At 35.9% G+C, this 16181-nt stretch overlaps 1 long non-coding RNA gene across 24 annotated transcripts; it reads right to left on the bottom strand.

Moving 5' to 3' along the window:
• Positions 1 to 1675: 1675 nt before the first annotated feature.
• On the bottom strand, positions 1676 to 15972 carry LOC130712349 (uncharacterized). Of its 24 annotated transcripts, none has more exons than XR_009010878.1 (10): positions 15784 to 15970; positions 15613 to 15696; positions 10368 to 12604; positions 9710 to 9757; positions 9292 to 9396; positions 8780 to 9089; positions 8226 to 8454; positions 6617 to 6961; positions 6086 to 6199; positions 1676 to 2217 (listed from the first exon to the last, which is right to left on the bottom strand). It is a non-coding gene; the product is annotated as an uncharacterized LOC130712349 (long non-coding RNA). The 24 variants fall into 24 exon arrangements; XR_009010893.1 differs by having other exon boundaries at positions 9292 to 9757; positions 12032 to 12132; positions 12378 to 12604; positions 15784 to 15969; XR_009010888.1 differs by having other exon boundaries at positions 12032 to 12604; positions 15784 to 15968.
• Positions 15973 to 16181: the final 209 nt, after the last annotated feature.

Genomic DNA, 16181 nt, shown 5'->3' with positions numbered 1-16181 from the left:
CAACAAAATACACTACTACCAAGTCACCATGCCATCATCAACTCCTTCTTATAATCCATCGACCTACATAATGCAAAACAAAACACAAAGCCAGACCCACAACACAGAAAATTACACAGTAACCACGGGAATTGAGTTTGGTGCCCCACCCCTTAGGCTTTGCACCCCACTTTATTAAATACGGAATTTAAAGTTCCGTATCAATACGGAAAATAAAATTCCGTATCTGTTTTAGTATATAATGAGTGGTTGAAAATGTGACACGCATGCTTAAATACAGTACGGAATTTTAAGTTCCGTATTCAATAGGGAGAATACGGAATTTTAAATTCCGTATTTGATAAAGTGGGGTGTCAAGCCCCATGGGTGGGGTGCCAAACCCAACTCCCAGTAACCACCTCTGCTAAAGCAAGCCCCACATTTGATCAATTTAAAATCACCATAACTGGTAGCAACCAACCAACCCATCACACCAAAAAGAAAATACCACCGCACCCCCCCCCCCCCCCTCTCTCACACTCAACACCCAGCACGCAAAATCACACAACCAACAACACAACATACCACTCCCCCACCGCTCAACAAAACCAGAAAAATAGGCCCATGTAAAAAGTCAAAACTGCTCCAGTACTAAAACCAGAGAAAACACACCCAAATAGAACCGAAACAAACAATCCTTCCATCCTATTTTCACTCACCTAAACCCCCAAATTAAATCTACATTCTCCCTCCCAAAGTTGGCCAAAAAATCCGCCACCCCATTCTCTTCCCTTAATATGTGATATACCCCCAAATAATTCACCTGTGGTTTCATCGTTATTAATATATTAATCAACTCTCAATGAAAGTTGTTTTAAATTTATTTATGATGCTCCAAACATGATATATTCTTTTATTGTTATATATTAATATGGATTTATAATTCCTCCTAATATGGAGATTTGTTTAAAATTTATTTTTTGATAAATTAACATAATGAAGTATTGTATTCTATTAATAATGTGTTTTAGAAACTTATTTAACATAACTATTTTTGTTATATTCAGATTTGGAAGACTATTAACCCAATATGCTATTTGCCAAAGAGATCGTTATAATAAGTTTTAAGGAAATAGTGCAATTAATCAATTTAATTGAATTGTTTCTATGGCGTAAGAGATAAACACTCACGATTGAATACGCACAACATGATCTTATTCGGATTTGGGAAATGCCAATAACATACAAAAATCATTTTTATTCATGCACAACAGATATGTTCAACACGCTAAAGAAGCTAACTGAATTATGATATAGTAAAAGGAATATTGAGTTCTTCAAAAGTCTCAAAGCGTGCTATAAATTTGGATTCAATAAAAGAGACTACCATAGTGAAAAAGAAAAGTAGATAAAATGACAAAACTTGTGAGAGTTGGTAAGTGGGAAATACTTAGAGGTCTTAATTAAACATCAAAATTGAGATCTCCGAAATAAATAAGCATTCACAATGGAAAAAACTAAGGATAAAATTCACTTTCATCTTATAGTTTTTGAAGTGGAAAATCAGTTAGGTAGAAATCAAAAAAATCTGAAAGAAATTTATATTGGCTAATGAAAAAGGAATGGCTGAAAAGGGAAAAAGTTTTGAGATTACACCCTCAAAATATATTTTGATAAGGCATAATGACAGAATAAGTAATGAGTCACTAATACTTTTGATAACAAAAACAACTTCAGTTTGACTTAAAATTGTATTTGTCATTTTTACAACATCAAAATACCACAAAAAGATGTCATGTATCACAGTCCATCATTACACTGAAATTTAAAATCATATGAAATAGTAGGGAACGGTACAAAAGCCAAAGAAGTAGAAAACAACACCAAACCATTCACTACAATACTTCATGAAGTTGTTCATGTCATCAACGTCCACTTGTTGATGACTCATGAGAACAACCATTATCACCCAAATTCACTTCAACATGTACATGTTTTTTGTGGTACTCCATTTGGCATCCACAAGCTGCACATGTCATAGCAACGACTCCTTCTCCACTAGGCATAAATTATTGGCATCCATCAAATATAGGTGGTCCTTGATCGACACTGTAATTTTTCTGACACACCAAATATTGAACAATTGTCCTGCTAACAATTGCGAGTTCTTGTCGTCTAGTCTCAACCACTTTATTCTTCCTCATGGCGTGGTTCCCCTAATTTTTTAAAATTCAAATCCTGCCAAGATGATTAAACTATATTCAGTGTTTACATAATAACCAGGAAAAAAAAAGAGTGACAGAAATAAGAAATAGATAGAGATAGTAGAGTACTTGTGTGATTGACGTGATGAGAACTTATCCAAGGATATATATATATATATATGAGGTTTTAGTTTTTTGTAAAAAATTTAAACTTTTCTGCATGTGAAGTTAGAACAACTCAGCTTTACACTTTCCACTCAACGCCAGTTAAGATTTTGTCGTTATCAACTTTTACTTTGGAATTGAAACTCTCAAACGTATTTTTGAAAATAATAATCATACAAAAATTGGTATCCTGTCACATAACTAGTGGAGGGTTTCCTTAGCAAAAACATTTGACGGAGTTATCAAGGAATTGTGACCAGCTGAGCCTGAAGTTCAATCTTAACATGCATTGTATTGTGGCCCACAAGCTTAAGAGTGAAGACATTTTTGTGGGGGGGATACACGAATATAACTTTAGTAACGATTGTCCATAGCTATAATGTGAGTCCCTTCCATACGTGATGAGAAAAATAAATAACTATTTATGTTATAGAATAACAATTTTAAATGTTATTTTCTTAAATATTTGGAAATTGATAAATTTTTTACAATTACTTATTTGATTTTGAATATTTTTAGATAATATTTAATTTCTTTCTTATTTTAAACATATTTAATATTAAAAGTTTAAATAATTTAAAGTGACCCTTGACACCATTTATTAATATAAATTCATTTTAAAAAGCATTCATGGAAGTTTTGAGTAATTACTAAATTTTAGAATTTATATAAGTATATTTTTTAGCATTAATTTATAATATATTTTTTTAACTTACAACAACTTAAGTTTACAACAACAGATTGATTCACAAATCACATAACTCATGCTTTCACAAAACTCAAAACACGATTCGAAAGTTTGGCTCTAATACCACTTTGAGAATTATGTGGTTGGTTATCGCAGCGTAATAAGACTTCCCTATATGAGACGGACTTGCAAAACCATGTTTCAAAAATCAAACAATAAACAAAAACCCAAGAGGGAATAAAGATTACTTCTTGAAGACGTGAACCACGAAGCAATAGAAGCTTCGTCTCTACATAAGTTTGTGCGAATGCTTCCACTAGAAATCCTTGCGGAAGCAAGAGTCTGAGAAAAGCGTATCGCTAGGATTTGAGCATATTATGCTCTATTTATAAGCATCATAATATGGCCAACCCTAATTCTCCTTAATGCCTATTGGGCTCATCCAAAGAACCAGACCCAATGAATGTTCATCTGATGAACCTAACCCAATAAGGCATTATATTACATTCTAGTGATTAATTCTATCTGTGTGACTCTACATGTATCTCTTTCATATTTAAGATAGGATAATTGAATCTAAGTAATATTAAGATACTAATGCATATCCCAATAAATAATTCACTAGTAAAATTTCATTATAGTTATATATATATTAGTTATCCCTCAAAGAAGTTGTTCTAAACCTATTTATGATCTCCAAACATGCTTTATTTATTTATTTATTTATTACATATATCAAGTTTTCATCTTGATATGGAGATTGGTTTAAAATTTTAGATTTTCATAAATTCACATCATGAAATTTTGTATTTTATTCATTATTTGTTTGATAAAACTTCCTTAATAAAACTATTTTGTTAGGAAAGTTTCTCAAGTTGGAAGTCTCCAACCAACATGCTCTTCCTCGAACTTTTGGCCTCTAGTTCTAAATTTGATATTGTGGAGCATGGTCTTTTGGACGGATTCTTAAGGACTCCCTCAGAATCTTTGTTAGGTTGGGTTGAGAGGCCTCGATTGGATGAGTTTATTTTTCCAAATCCTTTTCAAGCAGAGATATTTGAGGAAGAGGAACAATTGCAGGTATTTGAAGAAGTGAAACAAGTGCAGTCGATTGAAGAGGATTTCCAATCACATGTACAAAAGGCTTGATGGTGAGAGGGTGCTTGATGAGGAATGATTGTTGACTAATAGGAGAGGTGATGGTGAATCAATCTCCTTGCACAGACAATAGCGGTATTGATGGTGGATACAACTTAATTTTGGGCGTGACTCTTGGAGTTGGTGAAGATATTTTTCTTCAAGGTTGTACTTTTTCTATCAGGGAGGATTTGAATAGGGTTACCCCTAGACGTCGTGGATGACCAAGGAAATCAGTTTTGGGGTCATCTGTATATAAATCCCCTAAGTCTAGGGGAAGACCCCAAAAAGTTGAGAAGAGAGATAGGAAAAATGTTGATCTAGTTGGGATTTCTAGTGGTTGTCATTAATATGAGGACACAACCTCTGTGTAGGAAAAAGAAGGGAATCACTTGAGGCTTCTGTCGTTGGAGTTTTTGGACCCGTAGGGTGTTATGACTAGGGCGAGGAGTGCTCGATTGATGAGGAAGTACTTGGATATGAGGTATGATTGTACTTATGAGGTTGCTTTGAACAAAATTATGGCCCAACTTTATGGGTGCATGCCTCCTTACGGGCGGTGGTCAGTGGCTTGGTGGTTTTGATCGGAGGTAGAGATGGCAAGAAAACCCGAACCCGACCTGAAATTTCGAGAGAAATCCGATTTCTTTGGGTTTGGGTTTCACCCAAATTTTAAAACATGTTTGGGTTTGGGTATGAGATTGATTAAACCCGCACCCAAACCCAAACTCAAACCCGAAGCCTTATGCTTGTAATTACCAGCCCTTATATATATTATTAAAGTTACTAAGTAGAGTTTTCTTTAAACTTACTAAGTAGGCTTATGTTCATGAACTATATTTTTTCCTTTGTATTGGAATGATTATGAGATTTAATCAGTTTATGTTCATGTTGTTCTCTTATGTACATGTTGCTTCCGGGTCAATATTTTTGTTTTTTTGCCGGTTCGGTGCTCACATTGGGTTTTGAGTTTGGGTAACCCGAAATCCAGGGGTTTGGGTTTGGGTTTAACTTTCGCACCCATTTGAATTTGGGTTTGGGTTTGGTTGTTAAGTTTGGGAATGGCCAAAGCCGCACCCACGGGGCCCATTGCCAACCCTAATCGAAGCCGACTGTTTTATCCTTTAGTGTTCTTCTAGTGGATTGCTCTTTTGGTCTGAGTTCTTCTATTCTCTAGCTATTTTTATTTAGCTCTTTAGCTGGTTTTTGTTTTGGGGGTTTCCTTTATTTTTTGTTCGCTTTGGGTTGTTGGCATTGTATGGCTTTGGGGACCGCATTCGAGCGTAAAATGGTTCAATTGAATTAAAGGGTAAATCTTCAATTTCTTGTTGAGTGCCTTCCCTAAACAGACTAAATGAAACTAAACACCCAAAAACTCAATGATAATTCTATCCTTAAACAAGCATGAGAGCTTGACTGTTTTCTTGGAATTCAGTTAAAGAAACTCTATGTTGGCTCACTTCTCTCGGTCTAAAGGGATTTATACTCTACTTCCATGAGGCTATAAACTAACAAGAGATGGTACTAATTTCTAATTATATGAGTGGTCATTCTCTCTACAGGTTAATTGTGGGTGCCTTAAAATATGCAACTATCACTATTCCAAAAAACGGTTTGTGTTAGTAAGTTGTGCCAATTCATGTCACAACCTCTTGAAGAACTAGTCAAGAGGAGTTTTGCGGTATCTTAAGGGTACTTTAGACTATGGTTTGGCATTGTGGCTAGATTATCTTGGCCTTCCACTGCCTCTTCATGCATTTTGTGTAATGCATATTGAGCTTTGGATCCAAATAATATGATATCAACATTTTGGTTCATACATCTTTTTCAGACCCAAACTCACTTCATGGTGGTCCAACAAGTAAAACATGGTAGCTAAATCCAATGTAGAGACTGAGTACCAGAGTCTTACATTCATAGCTGCCGACTTTTTTGAACTCAATCTCTGTTAACTGAACTCCAGAGGCAGCTGTTTCATAGGTTTCACTCAAGACTTTGGCTCCTCAAGCATTACTTATTGGAAATCCTTACAAAATAAAGAAAAATAAGAAGAGAGATCATCAAAAACAAGAAAGAAAAGCCCTCATTAGTAAATGTATATGCACGCATATAAAGTAACAGAACAATGCAGAATTTACTCTCAGCGTGAACTTCATTGAAAATCTATAGCATATATGATTTCACTAAACGCATGACAAGATCTTCTTTTTGAACTAGTGATTATACCTGTGCGATGCACGATCTCTAAATCATTAATTTCGTTGAAACAATTGTGATTAATTTAATCCAACAACGGTTCATTATTTTATTATCATTTATGTGATCCCAAGTACTCATATATTCACATTAATTATTTTTTCACAATGTCAAAACTAAGTACACAAACAGGAAACATCAACACGTACAATACGCTAAGAAACATAGAATCAAAGTTATTACATACTTCAATTGAAACTATTAAACCACCACACACTCAAGGGTTTCGAACAACTACAACTTGAAAAGTATCAGGCGCTTGCAGCTATGAAAATCTCAACTAATCGGTGAAATTGAACCTGCTTGCCCAACAATACTCATACCACCCGATGCCTATCATGCATTTAGGGTAGCTCGTTTCGTCCCAATTCAAAAACCACTCAGTAACATACCCGTTTGGCAACACCATGTTAATCAAGGTAGGGCGGTGTGTAAAATGATAACCATTCCACACCCTTGGGCATTCCACAGAGTACCATTTGGACTTTTCACAAGATAATCATTCTTGAAATATTTCCAAATCAATTTTTATCTGCAGCAAGTGTTAAAAAAATTAAATCTAATTAGTATCATATGCCCACATCATAATATGTCTGTCAACCAAATCTGATAAAAGATGCAGCATGTTCTTACCATTAAAACTGAAATTAAAAGCCAAAGAGAGAAAAAAGTTAACAAATAAATTATGCATATATTGCAGGCCTGAGATAAGAAATGCTATTCTAAAAGAACATGCATCAGTATTCAATACTCACCTAACTAAAGCACGCCCTCAAATGTGTACGTCATAAATTCGATGATAGCTTAAAGTCAAAAATTAAGAAATAAACAATAGCAATCCAAGATGTATTTAGAAGAATCTCATGGAGCTTGAATATAGCTTTAGTCAATTTTTCTCTAGCCAAATCTAATTTAGATATATCACAGAACATTAATGTATATCTTAAAAAATTAATATACTTAACTACAAATATGAATACATCATCCTAGGAAGCAGAGAGACAGCGATGGTGACGACGGAGATGGAGGAAACCATATCCCGCATAGTGGTAGAGTTCGAGGACCTCCCCGACAACCACCACACCACAAACCCATCTCCTCCCTCTCAACAATGCCTCTTTGATCTCCAACGCCTCCTCAACTCCTCCCACACATGCCCTCGAATACCTCCTAGAAGCCGTTTCACTCATCCCCTTCATCGCCTCCCTTGTTTACTACCAACATATATACAGTGGGTGTTTTGTAAGTATTATGATGAATATCTTGCTCTACCTCATTCCACTTAGGAAGTAAGGTATAACCATGTTACAGTGTGGGTCATCTTGTTTTAATTGTCTACAGACTACAATATTCCTATCAATTTAACATGCTCATCTGATTTCTATCTGCTTAGTAGAAGCTATGTTCATTGGTGTCACAATATCTAAACAATTACAAATAAACCTTTGGTACAAATCCTTTAAGTCAGTATTCCCTTTCAGAAATCAGAACTAAGTCAACTAACCATGAATCATTCAAATGCATTATTAGCTTTTAGTAGTTTTTGAACAAAGAAAAGAGCTGTAACTATAACTTGTAATTGGACAGATATAGATAAAGCAAAAAGCATTTGTCAAACAATTATATATATAGGCATCAATTTTACAAAAAAAAAAATCTGTGTTACATAAAAACTGGAATTAGTCTAATAAAATTAGCATAAAAATATTTTCAGTCAAAAGAACCATAGACGCCTACATCCATATTCTTTTTTTTTTTGCACAGAAACACAGATCAACTATGAATTCTTTAATGACCTGAATTTAAGGTACTCCATATGCTAGTTCAGCATCCAAATCCCTCTCGCCAAAACCTTTTTGCCAAATCTCATCTTGCAATTTCAAGATCTACCTCTGCAGTAAATATCTTCTCCTTCAGCGATTTGGTACCATCTCTAGAGTTTGCATCTCAACACCCACTCTCTGCAAAGTATCCACCAAGATCCTGGATTAGAGGGAAAGTTTGGAAAAGCTGAAGATGACGGACCTACGCGAAAGAATTACAAAGAGAATATAACCAAATCAGGATACATGGTAGGATGATTAGAGTGTGCCACGAAATCAAACTCACACCCATATTTATAGACACCATCATCAACCAATATTCTTGCAGTAAGATATTTTAAGTTACTTTCTCGTATATGAATAGCAGTAGCACATTATCATTTAATGTATTTGTTGTGATGTGGTCTGATCTATTTTGTATCTTACATTTATCCCTTCCCGAATCATTACTTCGTATCTATCTACTGTAAGATATTTATATAACATGTGATTCCAATGATAACATTCAATTTTGATGGAAACCATACCTTTTTGGCTGTAGCCAAGTCTACTTCTAGAGTACTTACTCGGCTTAGAGCATTATTCAGCATTTCCTCCTCCTCTTCTAGTTCAGCCATGCGCTTCATCAAAGCCATGTGTTCATCACTGGAAATTGCAGGTGCTTTCATTATGTTGCCATCATAATACACAGAGCCACCATACAGGGCAACTTCAGTGATTTTCCTTGGCATGTTCGGTGTCAAGCGGATGAATGTTATGAATCCCATCACTGCAGACATGATTCCGCCAGCAAATTGAGTTGTTAACCAGTACGACAATCTTTGTTAGGGAAACAATCTGCAACTTGAGGAAAATGTATTTAGGCCGCTTTAGAAGAACATATTTGAGCCTATAAAAATAGCTTATGGTTTATCTATAAGTTGTTTTGAGCTTACTTTCATAAACTGCTCAGATTAGCTTCTGAATAAGTGTTTATATCTCTATCTAAAGAAGCAAGTAAAATTTTCAGAAGTAAGAACAATGATCATTCTTGAAATACCTTTAGAAAGAGCCAATTCATCATTTTGAAATGCTTTCTTCCAAGAGAGTGAATTGTCACTGGGACAAAGGCATCACACTGATATACATTACATTGTTTTGCAACCTGCAATATATATGTGGAAAACCCAAAATCAGGTTAATTCTGCAGTTGCAAGGAGTGAAATTAATATGAAACCAAAAATTTGTTTTACATTTCATCAAATAAACTTGTTCTAGTTTCTCAGTTTTGGACAAAAAGGTGTTTGTTCCCCCTCCCCACCTTATAAATGATTAATGTTACTCACATACACGGACTCTAGATTATAACAAACTGAATCAAACCATGACCAGATAAATTTGCTGCATCATGCTAATTTATGAAGATCCTTTAACTGTTTGGTGCAAGAAGTAATACATAGGAAGCCTAAGATACTTACTTCTGGAACTGCATAAGATTCTGGATGCTCCACTTTTGGCATGCATTCCTTAATTTTATAGTAAAAAAAAGGATATCAAGTTATCAAATTTTCTGGCAATTTAAGATGCTATGGAGAAATTTCTAGAAGACGGAAGTAGAAGACCACAACCCCCATATTAAAGAAAGAAAGAAAGAAAGATCATAGAACACATACAAAGTCAAACAACATCTCAAATATCACCTGGTGGTAGGTCTTAAAAAATGGCCTAAATCAATAAATAAGAAACTACTTTCAAAGCTGTAAATAAATGGATGAAGAAAAAGAGTGTGTTTTGCTATTTAGCATAATTGATAAGAAAAAAAAGAGGGGGATGAAGTTCATGGCAGGAAAAATGAAATTTGGGAAATGATAGCATAGCTATGATGGGTGAGAGAGAAACTCAAAGTCCAAGAGGAACAAAATTAATACTTAGTCATATCCATTGAAAAAATAATACTGTAAAAGATTAAGTTCAAGATGGAAAGCAACAGAGAAGGCATTGAGTTGCCATTTGAACCTTTTGATGCTGAAAGACCAGTAAACACAGATACTGAGCCATCATTAAATTCCCCTACATGATTTGGAATAGATCAAAATACAATACACATACAAAAAATAAAAATCACAATTGCTATACCAGATCATGAAGGGCTGCAATAAAATCCCCAAAACAGCTTTACTGGTGAAGGAACCTTCTTCAGAAGCACAATTTCATCTGTCACAACATCCACTGCTTTTGATTCTCTTGTGTCAAGCTCATCACTCTTTATTGCTCTCAAGATTTCCAGGCCTCATCCATGTTGGGCCTCATGTCTTTCCGCTGTTGCAAACAACAAAAGGCCAATTTCGCCACTCCTGTCATCATCCTCCAAACAGAGAGAGACAGCTACGGTAACGACGACGACGACGGAGTGTTAGAGTTCGAGGACCTCCGCGACAACCACCACACCACAGACCCACCTCATCTCTCAACAATGCTTCTCATTCCTCTTCTCCCTCAGCCGCTCCTTCAAAAGCACTCATTTCTCAATTGTAAATTAGGGTACCAAATCTTGAAGAATTTTCAAGAGAATCCAGCAATTGTAACTGCGGATATCTTCGACTGACGTTCCCGCCACCTCAACCTGCGGCTCCCCGCGTTGTTTAAACCACGCATCTTCTTTGCCAATCTCCTCCAACCTCCTCTTCCTCTTGCTCGACGCTTCAGCAGCAAAATCTCCTCCCACCGCCGCGCCATTTCCATTACCATTACCATACTTCACCAAGCTTCCATTCAAGTCGTAACCTCTCACAAAGCCATTAGTGCCACCTCGTGCAGCAGCAGAAGTAGCAGCTCCGTTTCCAGTCCATTTGACATCGCTCGCTCTCTCTGCCAAGTCAACCACTGCAGCACCTTCTTCCTTGACAGGGCGGATTCGCATGCGAAGAGAGACATTGTGCCGAGAAACGGAGCATAGGCAAAATCCGGAGAGGGAAAAACAACGACGTTTTGGGGTGATTTGTGGCGGAAGAAACTTGAGCTCCGGTCGTAAGAGTAAGGAAGATGAAGCCATTGAGAGGGAGAGAGGGGAAGAGGAAGATCAAGCTTGAACCCTAGTTTTCATGGCGCGTGGGAATCGAGGTTGAGAGTGTGAACATGGAATCATGGATTGAGTTTTTATAGCAACCATGATAAAACAATTTGCAGAAAATCAAGGTCAGATAGGGGGCAATTCCGGTACAAATCCGAAGTAGTAGATCAAGCAAATCTTCCGGAGATACAATACGGCAGAGGAAGATTTTGGCAGCTGGATTGTCCGTAACTATGAACCCGGCTCCTGCGGGTTTTCTTTGATGAACAGTGGCCAATTCCCTCTAGCTTTAGTAAGTTATAGATGTAAGTAAATTACATTTAAAGAAGAGGGAGAAATACATCTAAAAGAGCACTTTCAAGTAAATTCATATCCCTCAAGGATTTAGTTGGCATACAAAACAGGATTGACCAACATAATAGTAAATGATGAGCATTGAGTAAAAGAAGATAAATATCAAATGTAATAAATTAAGGTAAAATCTCATAATCTTTTCGATTCCTTGAAACTCTTGTTAATATCTCAGTTCAAATTTTGAGATATCACCTAAATGAAGAAAGTTTTCCTAGGCTACTACTCTATTCATCTCTAAGCCGCATAATTGGGCTCGCTCTACAACATAAATTGCCATAAATTTCCCATGGCAACAATTTAAGAAAGGGAAAGTCTGCTAAATATTAAGGCAACATAAATTGATTTTCTACTTCATGGTGATGAGTTCAAGATGTACCCTTCACGTGAATAAAAAACAACCATAAAGGGAGGGCATTCGCCTCTTGTAGACATAGCTTTGCAGTTTTCTAAGGTCTCCGTGTCTTCCATGGAGAGGGTCTAAGAGGAAAAAAATAAAAATATTACAAAATGATGGAGATGTGCATGGTAATTAGCATGTTTGTTACGGTACACTTCTAGCAGTAAATAAAAAACAAGGTCTCCGTGTCTTCCATGGAGAGGGTCTAAGAGGAAAAAATATAAAAATATTACAAAATGATGGAGATGTTCATGGTAATTAGTATGTTTGTTACGGTACACTTCTAGCAGTAAAAAATCTGCAAAGAAAATTAGTTAGTAGAGACCTGCATGCCACCACGTTCAAAATCGGCGTCATTAGCAGATCCATGAGCCATTCCAGGCATGTATGTGAGATGATCATTGTATTCCATATGCAATGCTGTTAAAGCAGAAGCAAGGGAACCCATTTGTTTCAGTCTCTGGGCAGGATCTTCTGAAGGAATAAATGGTAACAGTCTCCTCTTTTTCTTCTGGACTACCCGAGGTCGAGTTCTCCGACGCCTCCTAGCATCTAGAAGTTCAGAACATATATGAAGAAAAAATAACCATCCAATCAGGTAATATATATTTACAATTCTACAGACATGGCACAAAATTGAGGCAAAACTATACTTAAGAGTTTGTTAGAAGTCCTACATTGGCTAGGGATATGACCATACAAGTGTTTATAAATGGTAGAGCAACCCTCAACTCTTGAGTTAGACTTTGGGTTGAGTTAGGTCTCCCTAATTCTAATATGGTATCAGAGCTAAATCATTATTGATCATGTTATTCATCAATCCTCTAAAGTATGTATCATAGTCATAGCTATCAACATCTTTTGCAAAAAAGTAGAGGGCAATATTTTCTCCAGTGACTTGACTTCACATAAATTGAGGTGGCCAAATCCTTAAGCGAGGTAGTTCCTCCAATATAATAATCTCAGGAAGCCTGACAACAACTTCAAGAACTTCAAGTGATGCACAATTTGATAAATGAGCTAGAATCCCATCACAATACCTTGCAATGCCCTCACTGTTGCGCAAAAGATGTTGATAGCTATGATAGATACTATAGAGGATTGATGAATAACATGATCAATAATGATTTAGCTCTGATACCATATTAGAATTAGGGAGGCCTAACTCAACCAGTTCCCTTTACAGATTATCAGGATACTAAGAACATGATGTCAAAACATGATAAAAATAGTAGAAAAAAATTAACCCAACGATAACTCTGTTTGCCTCATATTTACCAATAAAAGATTATAAAGAGATTCATGGTACAATCTTTGAGCACAAGAAACAAATAGCAAAGTAAACAGTCCAGAAAAAGTATACGAAGCATTAATTTCAACAAAAACATAATGCAACAAATATCCACACTCCACAGAGATATTAGCATGCCACGTTTATTCTGTTGTACTCATAGATGTGCATGAAGAGTTGATATGAATGCAGGGTGTATGAAACATTTTTTAAAGGGTAGAGCAACCCTCAACTCTTGAGTTAGATTTTGGGTTAATTAGGCCTCCCTAATTCTAATATGGTATCAGAGCTAAATCATTATTGATCATGTTATTCATCAATCCTATAGTATGTATCATAGTCATAGCTATCAACATCTTTTGCAAAAAAGTAGAGGGCAATATTTTCTCCAATGACTTGAATTCCCATAAATTGAGGTGGCCAAATCCTCTTAAGCGAGGTAGTTCCTCCAATATAATAATCCCAGGAAGCCTGTCAACAACTTCAAGTGATGCACAATTTGATAAATGGGCTAGAATCCCATCACAATTCCTTGCAATGCCCTCACTGTTGCGCAAAAGATGTTGATAGCTATGATAGATACTATAGAGGATTGATGAATAACATGATCAATAATGATTTAGCTCTGATACCATATTAGAATTAGGGAAGCCTGCCTATCAAAAAAAAAATTAGGGAGGCCTAACTCAACCAGTTCCCTTTACAAATTATCAGGATACTAAGAACATGATGTCAAAACATGATAAAAATAGTAGAAAAAAATTAACCCAACGATAACTCTGTTTGCCTCATATTTACCAATAAAAGATTATCAAGAGATTCATGGTACAATCTTTGTGCACTAGAAACAAACAGCAAAGTAAACAGTCTAGGAAAAGTATACGAAGCATTAATTTCAACATAAACATGATGCAACAAATATCCACACTCCACAGAGATATTAGCATGCCACGTTTATTGTGTTGTACTCATAGATGTGCACGAAGAGCTGATATGAATGCAGGGTGTATGAAACATTTTTTAAAGGGTAGAGCAACCCTCAACTCTTGAGTTAGATTTTGGGTTAATTAGGCCTCCCTAATTCTAATATGGCATCAGAGCTAAATCATTATTGATCATGTTATTCACCAATCCTATAGTATGTATCATAGTCATAGCTATCAACATCTTTTGCAAAAAAGTAGAGGGAAATATTTTCTCCAGTGACTTGAATTCCCATAAATTGAGGTGGCCAAATCCTCTTAAGCGAGGTAGTTCCTCCAATATAATAATCCCAGGAAGCCTGTCAACAACTTCAAGAACTTCAAGTGATGCACAATTTGATAAATGGGCTAGAATCCCATCACAATTCCTTGCAATGCCCTCACTGTTGCGCAAAAGATGTTGATAGCTATGATAGATACTATAGAGGATTGATGGATAACATGATCAATAATGATTTAGCTCTGATACCATATGAGAATTAGGGAGGCCTAACTCAACCAGTTCCCTTTACAAATTATCAGGATACTAAGAACATGATGTCAAAACATGATAAAAATAGTTGAAAAAAATTACCCCAACGATAACTCTGTTTGCCTCATATTTACCAATAAAATATTATCAAGAGATTCATGGTACAATCTTTGTGCAATAGAAACAAACAGCAAAGTAAATAGTCAAGGAAAAGTATACGAAGCATTAATTTCAACAAAAACATGATGCAACAAATATACACACTCCACAGAGATATTAGCATGCCACGTTTATTGTGTTGTACTCATAGATGTGCACGAAGAGCTGATATGAATGCAGGGTGTATGAAACATTTTTTACAGGGCAATGGCCGTTGAAAGATATTGGTATGAACTTTGTGACAGAATTACCTCGAACCTCAAAAGGGTATGATTTAATGAGTTATTATATATAAGTTGACTAAGTCTACACACTTCTTACCTATCAAGACTTATACTACGTCAGAGTATGCTAAGGAGATACAGGGCATCAATGAAATTTCAAATGTGCAAATTTGAAGTTAAGGAACACAGCTGAACTCAATTTCTCGACCTCCGTCCTTTAGGCTTAAAGCGTGGACAATGCACAAACTACCTACTATGTAGTATGTCAAGTAACAAATTATCCTAAAGCTTAAGCTCTTAGGTAAGGGTCACATGAACTGTTTTAAATCATATTCTAACAACTCTTAAGTAAGAACTAAATAAAATATATATTCTTGTCCAAGTTAATTAATTCAATTCAACATAATCTATAGAAACAAACATGCACGCACCTCCTTTCCAAGCTGTACCATGTTATCTGCAAGCCTTCTGACCTCCTTAGCAACAGTTGTTTCGATGCGTTCGTGCTTTACCAACTGCAATACCATGGTTCTGAATAAGGAAAGTGAAACTGGGTATTGGAGGAAAGGCGAATTGGAGGTTTGAATTGAGAGTAGACTAACCTGAGCATGGACATTCGGTGACCGGTGGGTCGACCTAGCTTCGTCAATTTGGTCATTTTCGCAGATTCAGATACAAAATTTGACGGAGAAGCAGAAGCAAAGATAGAACCCTAGTTTTCAGTTTCCACACTCTCACTGTGCTCAGCAGAAAAATAAAGTAAGAAACAGAGTAACTGGGCCTGTGATTTTTGGGTCAATAGTGTGCCTCTTTAACACTTCATAATATTAAGACTTTTGGGCTTTAATTTTAATTTTGCTACAGTTCCAACCTCTAATTCTTTTTTGATAAAAAAAAATGTTTAATATTTTTCTATGCATGGTGTGAAAAAGTTCTTTACACACTAATATATAGTTTTAGAGCGGGATCTATTATGCTTTATGGCCGATTCGTACCACGA

Source organism: Lotus japonicus, chromosome 1 (genome assembly GCF_012489685.1).
Source record: "Lotus japonicus ecotype B-129 chromosome 1, LjGifu_v1.2".
Classification (NCBI taxonomy): domain Eukaryota; kingdom Viridiplantae; phylum Streptophyta; class Magnoliopsida; order Fabales; family Fabaceae; genus Lotus; species Lotus japonicus.
Note: the sequence above shows the minus strand (reverse complement) of the source record. Positions and strands in the feature narration are given on the sequence as shown.